The sequence below is a fragment of the Rhinatrema bivittatum genome, chromosome 5 (genome assembly GCF_901001135.1).
Source record: "Rhinatrema bivittatum chromosome 5, aRhiBiv1.1, whole genome shotgun sequence".
Lineage (NCBI taxonomy): Eukaryota > Metazoa > Chordata > Amphibia > Gymnophiona > Rhinatrematidae > Rhinatrema > Rhinatrema bivittatum.
Window position 1 is genome coordinate 23,998,211 of NC_042619.1, and position 15,677 is coordinate 24,013,887.

General features: G+C 42.7%; 1 protein-coding gene across 3 annotated transcripts in view; it reads left to right on the top strand.

The window, feature by feature from the left end:
* GDPD5 (glycerophosphodiester phosphodiesterase domain containing 5) overlaps window positions 1–15,677 on the top strand; it is a 424,914-nt gene that overhangs the window by 65,151 nt on the left and 344,086 nt on the right. The window lies entirely within an intron of this gene.

The window sequence follows — 15,677 nt, forward strand, 5'->3', positions numbered from 1 at the left end:
GGTTTTAGTGCCTACTAAAAATTGAAAATGCTATGACTGAAATTTTGTTTATTTAACCCTGTCTCTTCATTTTGAATACAAGACAAAATTAGGTCGTTGATTCTGTGTCGCACATCAGGGCTGCACGGTGGAAGGGGAAGGAGGGCCCACGGGAACTGCTGAAGCAAGGCAGTAGTGTTTGGGAGTTGGGAAGGGACCTGGCGAGAATTGACTAAGGGGGGAGACTCTGACACCCCCCCCCCCCAGGCAAATACTTTGGGCTTCCATTTTGATCCATCTGCTTTCGAGTAGTGCATAACATTTAATACTCTAACGGAGGGAGTGCACAGCTCCAGTCCTCCAGAGCCACAGACAGGCCAGGTGTTCAGGATATTCACAATGAATATGCATGAGGTAGATCTGCATACAGTGGACGCCTATCTCATGCATATCCTGAAAACCAGGCCTGCTTCTGGCTCTCGGGGGCTGGAGTTAGCCACCCCTCTTCTAGATCACTCTGGAGGATCATTGACTCCTTGTGCAGAAAGGTTCCTAACTCCTTTGGGAACTCTGCTTCGCATCTTAAAGTGAAACCCGTGTAAAGACGTATGACTCAGAGCAGTAAATAAAGTAACGTCAAGACGGGAACGCAGAGACCTGAAAGCACTTAGGCTAGGCAGTGTATAATTCACAGGAATTTATTGCATGTGGTTTAATATCTGATTATTATGCCAATTAAAAGTTTTGTAATGTTGCTCAGGGACTTACTCATATTCCACAATCTCCTTCCCCACAATCTCCTCCTCCTCCTCTCCCCTCCCCGTTGGCTATGCAATGAATGTTTTTAACTGGAAATGTTGTGAAATAGTAAAGCTGAAGCAGAAGAGAGAATAGATTTTCTGGCAGAGCACATATGCCTCATCTCTTAGTTGTCTTGCTTGTGCTTATAGTTTTCCTGCAATAGAAATGCACAGGTTACTGAACAAGCTGCTGATTTAAGTCTTGCTGAAATGTTTAGATGGGGTCGCTAATTAAACTCGCTGTTGTCCTACGCAGAACTGGGGCGCTCTCTTTCTCTTATCCTCAGAACTGACACTTGCAACAAGTTTAGGGAATCCGGCTGGTCGCAGCCGGGAGTGGAGATTGTGGGTTCTTTTGTTTTAGAAAATAGGCAGGAGGAGGAATTTTATTGGGTGGGTGGTTTATTTTAAAAAAGCTGTGTTTATGGTTCAGGCTTCTGCTCCTCCTGCCCTCAGGCTGCCTCTGCTCCTTGCAGCACCGTGTGCCCTCTGATGTTCCTCCAAGACTGCGGCTGCCCCCGGCCTTTCCAGCTTCTGCGCCTTCCCTTCCCAGGCCTGGCTCCCTGTGGCAAGTGCCAGGCGCTAGATTTTAGTCCCGGTTTTCCCCCGCCCTTTTGCAACCCTGGGCCAATATGAGAGAAAATTGACTAAGCAATCCCATGTGGACTAAATTTAGTGTTTGATCAAGATGTGCTGTTCTTTGGTTCAGGTGTGTCCTAAATGACACCTTACAGTGCTTTTCAGCTGATTGTACGAAATTTAACATTTATTAAGAAGTATATATAGATTTTCACATTTCCAGCATGTTTTACTCATGTCTTTGCACTTCATCCGCTGCAACTGATCCAGAACGCGGCCGCCCGTATCTTCACAGAGACCACACCCCTCCGATCCCGTAGAACATAGAATAAAATGCAAAATACTTTCCATTATTCACAATCTCCTAACTACGCATTTACAGACCAACGAGAAGTCTTTGTTCTGCCCACAAGAACTTACTCCAGGTACCAACAATTAAGACCGCCCGACTTGATATCACCGGAAAGCGGGCCTTTTCTGTCCCAAGACCCCAGCTTTGCACTTCAATCCCAGGTAGTCTAAGAAATATTGATAGTAAGAAAGAATTTTAAAAAACCCACCTTAAAAAGTTATCTTTTTGAAGCCGGGTTTACCAGAAGCAATTAGCTGATAATGTTCTAGCACCTAATACTTACTTTGCAATGCTTACCCCGACTTCTCCCCCCTCTCTGCCCCGTTTCCCCCTTCCAGACCCTGGCACAGCTCTAATTTTCATTTTTTACATTTTTATTTTATTTTCACTTTCTTTTAATATTTATTTCTAGCTGTTCTTATTTTGTTTAGCTTAAGTTCATTATATCTTTGTTATACCGTGTATGTGATGTTCCTGTTATGTATGTGCTTGTTGTAAACCATTTTGACTACTCTCCAGTAAAAAAATATATATATATATAAAAATTGTTTTAATAAATACATTTATATTTAATGTATTTTAATTACATTTTCATTAAAAAAAAAAACCCAAACACACACAGATCTATCCTAAAATGGACACACAGGGCTTATATATTATTAGCACTCATTCTTCACAGACGATATCCTCTTTATCTCTCTAAACCTGGTGTTGAATGGAGATCTAGAAGCAAGGTTTCCCAAACCTGTCCTGGCGAACCCACAGCCAGTCAAGTTTTCAGGAACTCCCCAATGAATCTGCAGGAGACAGACTTGCGTGTGCCAGGTCCCCAATGTATGCACCAATATCTTGTGCATGTTTATTGTGGATGCACTGAAAATTTGTATAGCTGTGAGGTCAGCAGGACCGGTTTGGGAAGCTCGTACACAACCCCGTATGTCAGTGGAGATTGGTGAGACTTTAAAAGGAGGAGGCAACTAAGTTTTTCCTGCTTTACACCAATCTTTCTTATTCAGAGTAATTGGGGGAAATAACATTTATTTCTCAGTGCTTTATAGATCTGGTGTACATGATAGAAGTCTAGCTGCTTTCCAGACGTCTCCCTTCGTGTGCTCTGCTCCATCCAGATCTTAAGAGGTTCGGTCTGAGCTCGGCTCATCAGAAGATACTGCCTCCTCTCTTTAGAGAATTACTGTACGCCCATGACTAGAATCTCTTGCTCCCCTGAGCAATCACACTTCTAAGGCTTATTGAAAGCATTTTTAGTTTGTATTCTCCAGTTGATGCTTATTTTGGTGGATTAATCCAAAATTGCTTTTGTTGGATTGTCAATTTTTCTTCTGTCAGTGTCTGTGTACCATGGATATTTCTCCTACTATTATAGATGTCCAGATGGTAGTTATCAGGAAAGATAGGAGACAGCATTGCTGCGAAACGTGGCTCGTGTCGGGGCTTGGAGCTTTTCTCCCTTTTACCATCTGGCAACTTCTGTTGATGCAAACGTGATATTTGAAGCTGAAGATTCTGTGCAGCCAAATGAATGAACCGTTTTCATTTGACTCTACCACCTTTTGGTGGATATAACACTTCATAGCTACTACATCCCTGCTTTGATTTTCACATGCTTGTCATATCGTGTTTTTTGAGAAAAAGTAGGACGTGGGTAGTAAACGTTCATCCTCTAGATTTCTCCAAGCTGGTTTGTGGATTCGGATGGTAGTGAGGATCTGTTTTTAGGAAGAGATGTAGGAGGTAAGGTGGAACCAGATTTAAAAGGGCTCTTGTTTATCATCGCGTGGCCCACTTTTGTCTTGGGTTTAAAGCTTCAGCAGTGGGGGAATTAACCAGCTTTATTTTGTACTTCTCCTTGTCTGGTCTTTCTTTGTTCTTCGTGCTTCTCCTTCCTTCCTTGCGTCACTTCAGAATTCTGTATTGCCCTAACTCGTCTTCTGAGAGAGGACTGCTGCAAAACGATGGTCCTTGCAGGAGCTTAAAATCCCTGTGGTGCAGGCTTTCAGGAAGTCGGACGCTCCGTTTTGGGCTTTCAATGCATTATGGTGTGCATTGGGACGTTTTTCTGATCGGAATGAATTCCCTACGTCCGAGGTGAATCTGAATATATTCTACTAGGACTGTAGCTTTTTCCTGGGCTGGGAAAGGAGAGTTTTGTATAAAGCAGCAGCTTGCTTGTAAGTGCTTTTACCAAACGTTGCCTAGATCCGCATTCTTCTGTGTCGGCTGCTCCTGGTGGAAGAGTTCTCTGCGCAGTCTGTTTGGAGATTTCCTGTAGACAGCAGCTCAGATATAAGTTCTACGGCACATTTGCATACATTTCTGAATAAAATTAGCATTTTTTTTTTTAAGTATTTTCCTTAAAAATAACCCCAAAAGTTTCAAACCTTTGTTTGCCTATGAATTATTGTGTTCGGTTCTCATTTTTTCTTTATTTTTCATTTTTTTTCTTTTTGTTTAAGAACATAAGAAGTGCAATGCTGGGTCAGACCAAGGTCCATTGAGCCCAGCAACCTTCTTTGACGGTGGCCAATCCGGGTCACAAGTACACATCTGATCCCCAACAGTTGATCTATTTCTTACATTTTCTTTCTTAATTCCTTCTGTCCATATTTAAACTCACTCTTGCGTGCCATCTTTTCTCTCTTCCAGATATTGATCTTCTTTCTGCCTTTCTCCAGTCATTTCTTCCATCCCCCCTTCCTTCCTGTTTCTTACCTCCATCTTCCATCGTCCATCTTTCCTTTCCTCGTGTCTCTCCCAGGCTATAGTGGAAGGGAGGTGGGGTGGTCCGAAACATAACTGACTGGGCTCTCTGCCACGATTTTACATTCCATGGAAAACTTGCAGGTTCTGTGGTACTTGATGCGGCCACAGAATCATGGGCAACTGGTGGAGGACCTGCCTGCAGTCCTCTCTCTCTCTTACGGGCTGTGTTTGCTTTGCAGGACCAGTTGGTTAATTTTAGGCAGCGATTGGGTTACAGTGAGTAATGTCTTCCCTCAGTAATTTGTCTTACGTAACTTGATTTTCTCCAACTGACGCCCTCCATAATTAGATTAATTATATGAATAACCTTCTTTCTAGGCTCATCTCGTGCTGGGAGCTGTGGATGTGTGTGCTAGAAAGGAAATGTGGCTCGACACAGACTATAGGGGAGCCACAGATTAAATTGACTGCCCATTCTCCTCAATGCGCCTAAAAGGAATCATTGCGGCTCCACGCCGCCCGCGCTTTCAGCTGCGTTTAGAGGCGGTGTTGCCGGGGGCGTGTTTATTTCGGAGGAGGAAAATCCACGCGCGGGTGGAATTTTCAAATCTGTTCGTGGCGCTTTTCACGAGAAAGCGCCCTCTTGGAAAGGAGGAGCCGATGTCCGCGATTGTTCCGTACCCAGGGCAAGCTTCAGCTTGAGAGTAAAGAATCTGTCGCAGGCTTTGTCCCAGATCGGGCGATTTTACAATTGCCCCCATTATCTCTGTCGTTGCCGAGCGGGGCAAAAGGAATAAACCAAATTGGGGCTGTTCTCCTGACATTATTACGACCCCAAGCAGAAATCGTGGACGCACATAAAGGATGAATACAGCACAAATGGCTGTATTCCAACCTATTATTTATTTATTTATTTATTTATTTATATCTTTTCTATACCGACTTTCCAATAACAGAATTACTGATCAATTCGGTTTACATTTTAAACTTTAACAGTGACAAGTAATTGTCTTACAATGAACAGGAAGAAATAACTTGGAAATAAATATATGGGGATTATAACATATATTATATTCCTATGATCCCTTTCATTGGTAACCCCCATAGAGCAATATTAAAAACCTAGCCTTATGCCCAACACCCGTTCTTAACTCCAGCCTACATTAGGCCCCATATCTTTTACCTTATGTTGTTAACCCCAATTATTTTTATCCAAGTTCAATCTACCTGTTTATTGTAAGACATCCTTTTGTCATGGTTATTGTTTAGAATGTAAACCGACTTAATTAGTAATTCTGTTACTGGAAAATCGGTATATAAAAGTGCTAAATAAATAAATAAAAACGGGTTCAAGGAGATCTTTAAACTGTGCAGGAACATAAAACCTAGGAGAAAGTGGAAAGCAATGTGTGTAAGACTAAAATCAGAAGCAGCAGACACAAGAAATGGAATAGTTGTGTGTTTTTTAAAGTGGAATATTGCCGGAACTGCTGCCGTAAGGGCCCAGCATTATGGGGAATACTAGAGAGTAAGCCGAGCTGAAAGGAGATGCTTCCCTTGGGTCGCAGTACTTTGGGTTTAATGTCTTGAGTGATGTCATCTGGCGGCCCCCTTTCTTCCACCAACCTCTTGGGTGACGCAGCCTTGAGCAGTCGCGAATGCGTCGTCATTTCTTCAAGGCCATTGCCTTTCACCTCCTACCTTCGGGATGCGAAGACCCCCACCACCTCCCCGTCACTTAGGAGAACTGGAAACTGTTTACCAGTGACTTTTACAGGTCACTAGTGAGCCCCCCCCCCCCCCTCCAGCCACTCACCTTGAGTAGGGTTGAGTTCTGGAGGCCGTGCGGATGGCGGCACCAGTGATAACATGGCCTGCTACCCAAACACTACAAGGAGAGGCTTTGCACACTCAAAACGTACTTGCTGGAGGAAAGATTGGGGGAACAGGGAATCTGGTAGAAACGTTCAAATGTTTGATGGGCTTCAGTAAGGCGCAGGAAGGGCTCACTCATGATCTGATGTTACAGAGAGGAAAGATAAGAGAATCCTGCTTTATTGAGATGGTGCCTAGATGCCTGGAATAACCTACTAACAGAATTCAGGAGGTAGGAACAGGGCTAAGAGATTACAGCAATGCAAACAGCCCACCCTTGAAGAGCAGAAGCAGGGGGAGAGGTGATAAGGAGACCCTAGGAGGCAGCTAAAGGGAGCCCAGCCCAGCAATACTGCAGTCTGTTGAAGCCAGCAAGATACAAATCCCCAGAAGTCAGCCGGGCCTGCCGGCAGGTTGGTGATGGCTGGGTGCCGTCCAGCAAGGTGTTAAAGAGAAAACAGGGGCAGATGAAGAAAACACAACCTAGTGACACAGCAGGCAATGGGGTAGCCGGGTTGGTACCAGCAAAATTCAGCTTCTCAGAAACCAGCTGGGCCGGTGCTTTCAGATTGGTGGTGGCCGGGTACCATCCAGCAAGTCCATGGGGGACTTAGGAGGTTAGGCATTGCTAATTTTGAGAGCTGTTTATAGTAATCTAATCAGAGTTTGGTGGTAAGACATGAGGGGAGGGGGCTGCTGGGTGTTGATTTAAGTGTGGAAGCCATTATGTTCATCTGTCTGAGATGCTAAAGACCCAGAGAGGAAGGCGACAAAAACTGACTGGATAAGGAGCGATAACCTACACATGATCAGGTTTCTCTGGCTGGGAGCTGGGATATATCTTTATCAGGGCAGACCAGAATAACTGGACAAAATGGACAGGCCAACTGATCTTTTTCTGTCCTTATCTGCTCTGATACTGTGCTCATTTAATTAGTGGTTAGACTTTTTCTTTTTCTCCGTCACTCTTTTTATAGAATGAGATTAAGCTGAGGATTGAAATGCTAAGATACCATGTGTGCCCTTTTTTTTTTTCTTTTTATCATTCTCGATGGTAATACTGAAAAGAAAAGAAAATCACTTGATGGATTGGAATTATCTATTCTGATGCTTTTTTTTTTTTTTCCTGGAAGCTTTGATTGACATTCGGGATGGAAATGTTTTAGTACAAGACTCCCCTTCTCGTTTTGTTCAGTTTTATTTGGCAGGACTGTTATCTCTGTTCTATTTAAAGACTCCGTTTCCCTTGTGTGTCAGTGCTTGAACAGAAATCTGTGAATGTGCTGCACAATTTTGGATCTACGTGATTACTTTAACAACAGTTAGCTATATGCATGGTGTTGTGATTGCATTTAATCTTGAATTTGGCACGCGTGTGTGAATGTGTGTGTATATATATATATATATGTGTGTGTGTGTATGTGTGCGTATATCTATGTATATATATATATGTGTGTATGTATATATGTGTGTGTGTGTATGTGTGCGTATATCTATGTAAATATATATATGTGTGTATGTATATGTGAGTGTGTGTGTGTACATATATCTATGTGTATGTATATATATATATATATATCGGTCTATCTGGTAAAACACTTAACTGGTTTACCTCTTTCCTTAAAAACAGATATTTCAAGGTAAACATCAACAATCACTCCTCAGATGCCATACCTCCAGAAACCGGAGTACCCCAAGGATCCACACTTTCAGCTGCTTTCGAACTTAAGAAAGCAGCTAACACAGTCTCCCATATATTAGCTAAGATCATAAACCTATCCCTAGAAGAAGGATCTATGCCAGATATACTGAAAGGAGCAATTATAAAACCAATAATAAAGAAAAAAAAAACAGTGACCCCCCTGATCCTGAACAACTACCGCCCAGTATCAAATCTTCCCTTAATAGCTAAACTAATAGAAAAAACAATACAGAAACAACTGGCTGAACACCTGGATGACAATAATATACTATATCCATCTCAACACGGTTTTCGAAAGCACTACAGCACCGAGACTCTACTTCTCTCGCTAACAGATAACATTCTAAGAGGTTTTGATAGCGGTAAACACTACATTCTAATAATACTAGACTTAGCAGCAGCCTTCGACACAGTAAACCGTAAAATACTACTAAATAGACTAAAAGAAATTGGATTACATGGCAAAACAATAAACTGATTCAGTTCATACCTAAATAACAGGTTTTTCCAAGTTCAGATTAACAACACATTATCAGAAAAAATCAGTCTCAAAACAGGTGTACCGCAGGGATCAGCCCTGTCTGCACCCCTCTTTAACATATACATGCTGCCCTTATGCCATCTGCTTGCAAGACTAGGAATCACACATTACATTGATGCAGACGATATTCAACTAATTCTACCTATAGAAGACACATTAGAGAAAACACTAAACCTGGCTAACATGTACCTAGACATTATAAGACAATTACTAAACCAAATGGAACTTGTGATTAATACTGATAAAACAAAATTTCTACATTTAGAACGGAAAAATACCTAAATCAGCCAAACGCCAATAACCCTCAATAACAACCAGACAATTGAACTAGCTGAAAAAGTTTGAAACCTTGGAATAATAATGGACCCTGAAATCAATCTAAAACAGCACATATCACTGAAAGTAAAGGAAGGCTATGCTAAACTCATGGTACTCAGAAAACTAAAACCACTACTAACACAAACTAATTTCCAAACAGTTCTACAGGCACTACTTTTCTCCAGCACAAACTACTGAAATGCCCTTCTAGGACTCCCGAACACAACATTAAGACCACTTCAAATACTTCAAAACACAGCAGCTAGAATACTAACCGGAAAAAGGAGGAGGGACCATATAACTGAAACCCTGGCAGAACTACATTGGTTACCTATTGAACACAGAATTAAATACAAAACCCTATGTACCATACATAAACTAATATATGATGAGAAATTGGATTGGCTAAACACAGCATTAAGAGTACATGTCCCACACAGAAACCTTCAATCTGCAAATAAAGCACTCTTAACCATTCCTTCAGTAAAAACGGCAAGACTAACCCAAGTGAGAGAAAGGGCCGTATCACTAGCAGGCCCCATACTTTGGAACACAATGCCTCTAGAGATCAGATTGCAAAGCGATCTCAAAACATTTAAGAAAAGTTTAAAAGCATGGCTTTTCAAACAAGCATTTTATAGAGACGGGAGAATAGAAAATATTTAGAAACAGGCAGAAGAATGCCGGCGCACAGTACTTAGGAGTGTACAGTAGAGTGGTCCACGAACTCTACATCACTATAAACATAATTGTAACACTTTGAATAGTGAATTTTACCCGTGAATAGTACCTTACTGGTACAGTTGGTCATGACCTACTCCACTAAACAATTGATTGTCTTTAATGATATATTGTAACCGAACCTTTAGCGGCACCTGTTAGAATGTACTAATGTACACCCTCACCTACATTAATTTATGTGCCTACATGTAAACCGTTGCGATGGTATATGACTTAGCGACAGTATAGAAAAGATTTTAAATAAATAAATATATACCTCCTGCCCCTATGCCAGCTACTCATGAGTCTCGGCGTCACATACTACATGTACGCCGACGATATCCAACTAATCATACCTGTAACAGACACTCTCAAAAGCGCAATGAAACTCTCGGCCACTTACCTCAATACTATAAAAAACATGCTAAACCACATGAAACTATGCCTTAATATGGACAAAACTGAATGTATAATGCTCGAAAGAAAAACTCTGGAGTCCACCAGAACTATGCCATACAAATTGACAACACAATCATCAAATTAAAAGAAAACGTGAAAGATCTAGGAATACGGATAGACCCAGAGCTCAACTACAAAAAAATTATTGCAATGAAAATTAAAGAAGGCTTCCACAAATTACTAATCCTCAAACACCTAAAACCACTACTGAATCACCCTGAATTCAGAACCATTCTCCAATCACTAATCTTCACAAGCTTTGACTATTGCAACTCACTCCTGATAGGCCTACCCAAATCTACCATACGACAACTCCAAATACTGCAGAACGCCACAGCCAGAATCCTCACCGGTAGCAAACGAACTGATGACATCACCCTGGTGCTAAAAGGATTACACTGGCTACCTGTAGAAAAAAGAATCGAATACAAAACTCTAACCATTATCCACAATGCAATACACAACAGTGAAAGCACATGCTTAAACACCATTATTCAACGACACAACCCCCAACGCAATACGAGGTCAACAAACAAAGTACAGCTAGACATACCATCAGTCACAACCGCCAAACTCACTATCATAAGAAACAAAGCCATATCAATAGCAGGACCTCACCTCTGGAACTTCCTACCGGAACACCTAAGATTACAGAACACTAAAATATTTAAAAAATTGCTCAAAATTTGGCTCTTCAAACAAGCCTACAAAGACGGGATCGGCTAATCGTCCACACGACCACAGATACCATGACTTCAACCCCCACTAAGAACTTTACTAACCACAACCACCTCAATCACCACCCAGCTTTTTCTAGCAACTTAATCAGTTGAACCTTTTAAACCCAATCGATTTCACACTATTCTATAAAATCACGAGAAATTACCAAGCAGAGAATCCACTATCACCGGATGTCATAAATACCATGACAAACCTGACTGCATTAACATATACAACTAGACGTTCATTCTGTCTCTAGCTTTAGCACATCCCACAGTCCCCTACCATTCCTCATCTACCCCTATAAACATATGTTCTCTGCAATGTTTCTCCAGATGGAAAACCCACGTCACCTCCCACAGTTATGATTGTAGTAGTTAATCTTTTTGTAACTGATGCTATACCTAATCTGTTGATTTATAAGCTGTTATATATATATCCTATTTGTATCTGATGTTATAACCTAGCTGTATCTGATGTTATACCAATTGTGTTACGCCTGTAATATGTTGTTATACCTGTAAACCGGAGTGAGGGCCTTTCGCTAAACTTTGGTATATAAAAGCTTACAAATAAATGTGTGTGTATGTATATATGTGTGTGTGTATATATATATATATATATATATACATACACACACATATATATACACGTGTATGTATATATGTGTGTATATATATACACATGTGAGAGTACAAAAAATGAAGGAACACATATTCAGATAAACAAAGATTATTAATATTTTATTACAAAAATAAAGTAACAAACCTGTTTTTTTTTTTTAAATTCCAATCAAAAGAGAGTCAAAACTAGCAGCCACGAAAAAGCTCCCAATCTTTCTTCCTAATGATGTAATGGCACAGTCCAATTTATAATAAATACTTTAGCGTCCATGTAAAGAATACGGTGGGCGCAAGCAATAAAGCTTTATTTGGTATGCACCATTTCTTCTATCCACACTAACCAGATGTGCTGAATCTGTGCACAGGACACAGCAAATGCGAATCAGTAGCTTTGTGGAACTTGCACCGTTCCTTCTATCCCTGACAAAAAGGCCTCGACGATTCGCCGGAACGCTAAAGGATTCATTATAAATTGGACTGTGTCATTACATGATTAGGAAGAAAGATTGGGAGCTTTTTTGTGGCTGCTAGTTTTGACTCTCTTTTTTGATTGGAATTAAAAAAAACAAAACAGGTTTGTTACATTTTTTTTGTAATAAAATTATTAATAATCTTTGTTTATCTAAATATAAGTATTCCTCCATTTTTTGTACTCTCTGACTTGTGTGTATGGTTGGAACTTGAGTAGATATTTTTTTCAGTCACTTCTTTACATTACTATATATATATATATATATATATATATATATGTATATATTATACACACATACAAGTTTGCATCTGCGAAGCTAGAGACTTTTCCCACCTTGTATCCTTTCTATCTCTCTTGGTTAGAAAACGTTTGTTTAAATTAAAAAGTTGACTCAAGGGTTAGAAACTCCATTTTGCATGAAAGTTGCGAACAGACGAGCAGCGCCACCACATCTGGTACTCTTTGTTATCGGGCAGTTGGAGACCAGAATAGATGCCTGGACTTAGAAATGTGGGGGCAGCGGTGAGTGTGATAACCTCAGCTTTAACACTGCCTAGGTAAACAGACTGGCAGCATCTGAGAAGAAACTGAAAAAGCGATTTCTCCATCCCTTGACTGATGGCTGCTACCCTAATCCCTTGGCACCGTTTTTCATGCCTATAGGGTACCAGCTATCCGAGGTCAAGGTGACTCATATTTCGGGTGTTTCCTTGTCTCAGAAGCTGTTTTCATAGAATGCTTTAAAAAAAGTAAATGTGCCACCACCTATTCTTAGACGAACCAGTAAATGTGGCATCAGCTTTACCTGCGGCAAGGAACTCCGACTTCCCTGGCTCTAAGCCCGCTGCGTCTAAACATCTACTGGTCGTCTACTCCACGCCAAATGAGCACTGATCGCAGAGTGCGGCCTCAGACCTCGCGGCTGGAACCAGTCAGATGCGAGGACACAGATTCTGCATCCCTTACGGCTGCTTCTAGTCCCTTTCTGCCCTTTCCGAATGCACGGGCCCCAGCAGTGCAACACAAGGTCCTTTTCTTCCCCCCTCACTGATGAGACCGCCCACCAAAAAAATGACAGAATCTGGGCAAGAAATTCTCGGAGATGAGATGAGGTCCTGGAGGAAGCTGGCACCTCTGTAATCTGTGACACTTTCCTGTGAGGACCAACGAAGAGCCTGTGGTCTGTGAGATTTCGAGACGAGGCGGGCCCCCTTCTTCAGATTTTAATTTTTTGAAATCTATCGTCCCCGCGTCAGGGCTGAGTGAGCAGAAAAGAGGTGGGGCGGGAGGGGTGTTGCCGTTTAAATGGGGAGGACGCTGTCGCTCCGTCCGGAGCAGGTTGGTGCTCGTCTCTTCAGGTCTGGCTGTAATGGTGGTCTGGGCACAGGCATGGTAGTAGATCTTTTTCTCCCGTGACATTAAGTGCGGTCTGAATGCAGCAGGTCTGACATGGTTGCCGAAGGAGTGAGAGCGTTGTTTATTTTGGTCATTTTCCGCTTAAAGACACGGAACCCATGTTATTTTGTCGGAAGGTTTATCAGTTTGTCGTGTTTTTTTGGGCGTGTTTCATTAGAGGGGAAGAGCGCCTGATGCGGAGGGTGCGCGTGTGTGTCTGGGAAGAGCGTCTTGCCAAGGTGTTGGTACTGATGCTAAATTTCTGTGAAGTGGAAGGGCCCCTGAGGTGAAGCTGGTGGTGATTTCAGAGTATCAGGGAACCCAGAGCCTCCTGGGTGTTGCACTATTAATACACACCTTTTAGCACTATTTTTGTGTTTGGCTCCATTTCTCCTTATGTGGGTGTGGTCTCAAGTTCCTTTTCATCCTAATGGCCACATTCTTCCAGTAAAATAATTTAATAATAAATGATTTACATATTAAACAAACTTACAGTGGAGCTTCCGTTCTGTAATTTTCCAACACCAATCCTGCTGTATGTATCCTTGAAATAAATAAAAGGTTAAATATAGGTTTACAATGCTCCTATGGTCGTCTTATTGAGGACCTCACCATGATAAGTACCGTCTGAGCTTTTGTTAAAACAGTAAAGCTGTGAAGCATGGACCTCTTTATATGAGGGAAAAGAGTTAATCTTGTGTGCATGTGAAGAGGGTGAATGCACAGGGAAGGGGTCATCAGAGGACATTCCAAATCACAGAGAGGGCCTGGAGGAGGGGGTGGAAGGACGGGTCAGGTCTGGCCATTTTGATGATCTGAGATGTTGAAAAGGGAGGGGGGACTTGAGTTCCGATTGGAGTGGCAGATTACCAGTAATATTTCTGCCTTTCTGGTCAGGCCCCTTGCCTTCACATTTCCCCTGAGTAACGGACCCTACGCTCACGTTACCACCATTCATTGAGGGAGCTGGAATGGCCTTCCCCTTTGTGAGGCTCTCGGGAGCTCTGGGGGCACTATAGTGTGTGTTCTGAAGTTATTGGAGGTATGTGGGCGTTTTTGCCTATTTTGGATTTTTGGCCTACTCTTAGGGCTCCAGGCAAACCCTGCTTGAGAGTCTGCGAGTTGGGTCAGGGCATCCCGGGATATTTTAACCGTTTTTAATGTAAAGTTTTCTCAGTTGTTTTCTTACTGTTTTATGTAAAACGCAATTGCGGATTTTGTTCTATGTACACCGACGTGATATCTCTGATGAGCGGCGGTATATAAAAACCAATAAATAAATAAATAAATTTTGGGCCTTTGAAAGACTTTTCATTTGTAGGAAGTCTGTGGGGAAACCCTGAGCCACCGCCTGGACTCAGGGCACGGGGGACCCCCCTGTCTGGGGCTGCCCGGGTCGGGGAAGACTTGTCCCTCTACGCCCTGAACAAGGACTGAGGAAGGTGGTGACCCGATTCCAGGACCTTCCGGTGTTTAATCTGGGAGGAAGTGTTTGGCTGCCCCTCTTCTTTGCTATTGTAAGGAACATTGTAAGCTTGCTTGTTCCTGAGTGGATCCCTCTCATCAGGGATTCGTAGGAAAGAGAAGAGAGATTAAAGGACGATCTGTGAGTAAGAGACACGCGAGACCACGGAGGACACTGAGGCTTCATCCCTTGGGAGGAGAGAGGTTTGGAGACTCTGGGCAGAGACGGAGTGTTATATATTTTTTTTTTTTCCATTTTGGAAGGGGTTTTCCTACCCATCCAAAGAAAACCCTGCCCACCCGGGGACTCCACTTATCCTAAACCTCTAGAGGGTGGATGTTGCCCTTGCCTTGGTACAGGAAATGCTTGCACGGACAGAGGGACAGAGACTGTGAGCAAAGAGAAATCTGTGGGGCTGAGGATTAGGTTTCTTGGGCCCTGCTTCTTCAGAGTTTTCAACAGTAAAGACCGTAATTTGGGTCACTAACCCAGTGGCTCCAGCGTTTATAATTGGATCGCACAGTGAAAGAGAGGTTTCCCTCTCCCAGGGATGAGAATGAAGGTAGAAGAGGTCACCCCAGCACTCCGGGCCTTGAAAGTAAATCTTTTCCCCCTCACCAACAAAGCATCCCAGACCCCGACGGCAAGAGAACTATGTTAGAGCGAGCCAGGAGTGGTTCCAGCCCTGAAGGGTCTGTGAAATCTCTTGTGGCCCCATTGGAGGGGATAGGGTTACACCTGAGGTGTGGGGGGTGCGGGTGAGGGCTTGTGTGTGGAACCCTCCCCCTTCCTCCCCCTCTCATGCACTCGCTCCTTTTTCCCGCCTCCTCTTCCTCCCCTCTCACTCACCCCGCCAGCTTTTCCGTCACTGCCGTGCATCTCCGTCTTCTGCTGGCGGGGCCTGGGAAACCCCCCCGCCAGCCTTTATGCCGGCCGCCACAGGTGGAGAGAAAAAA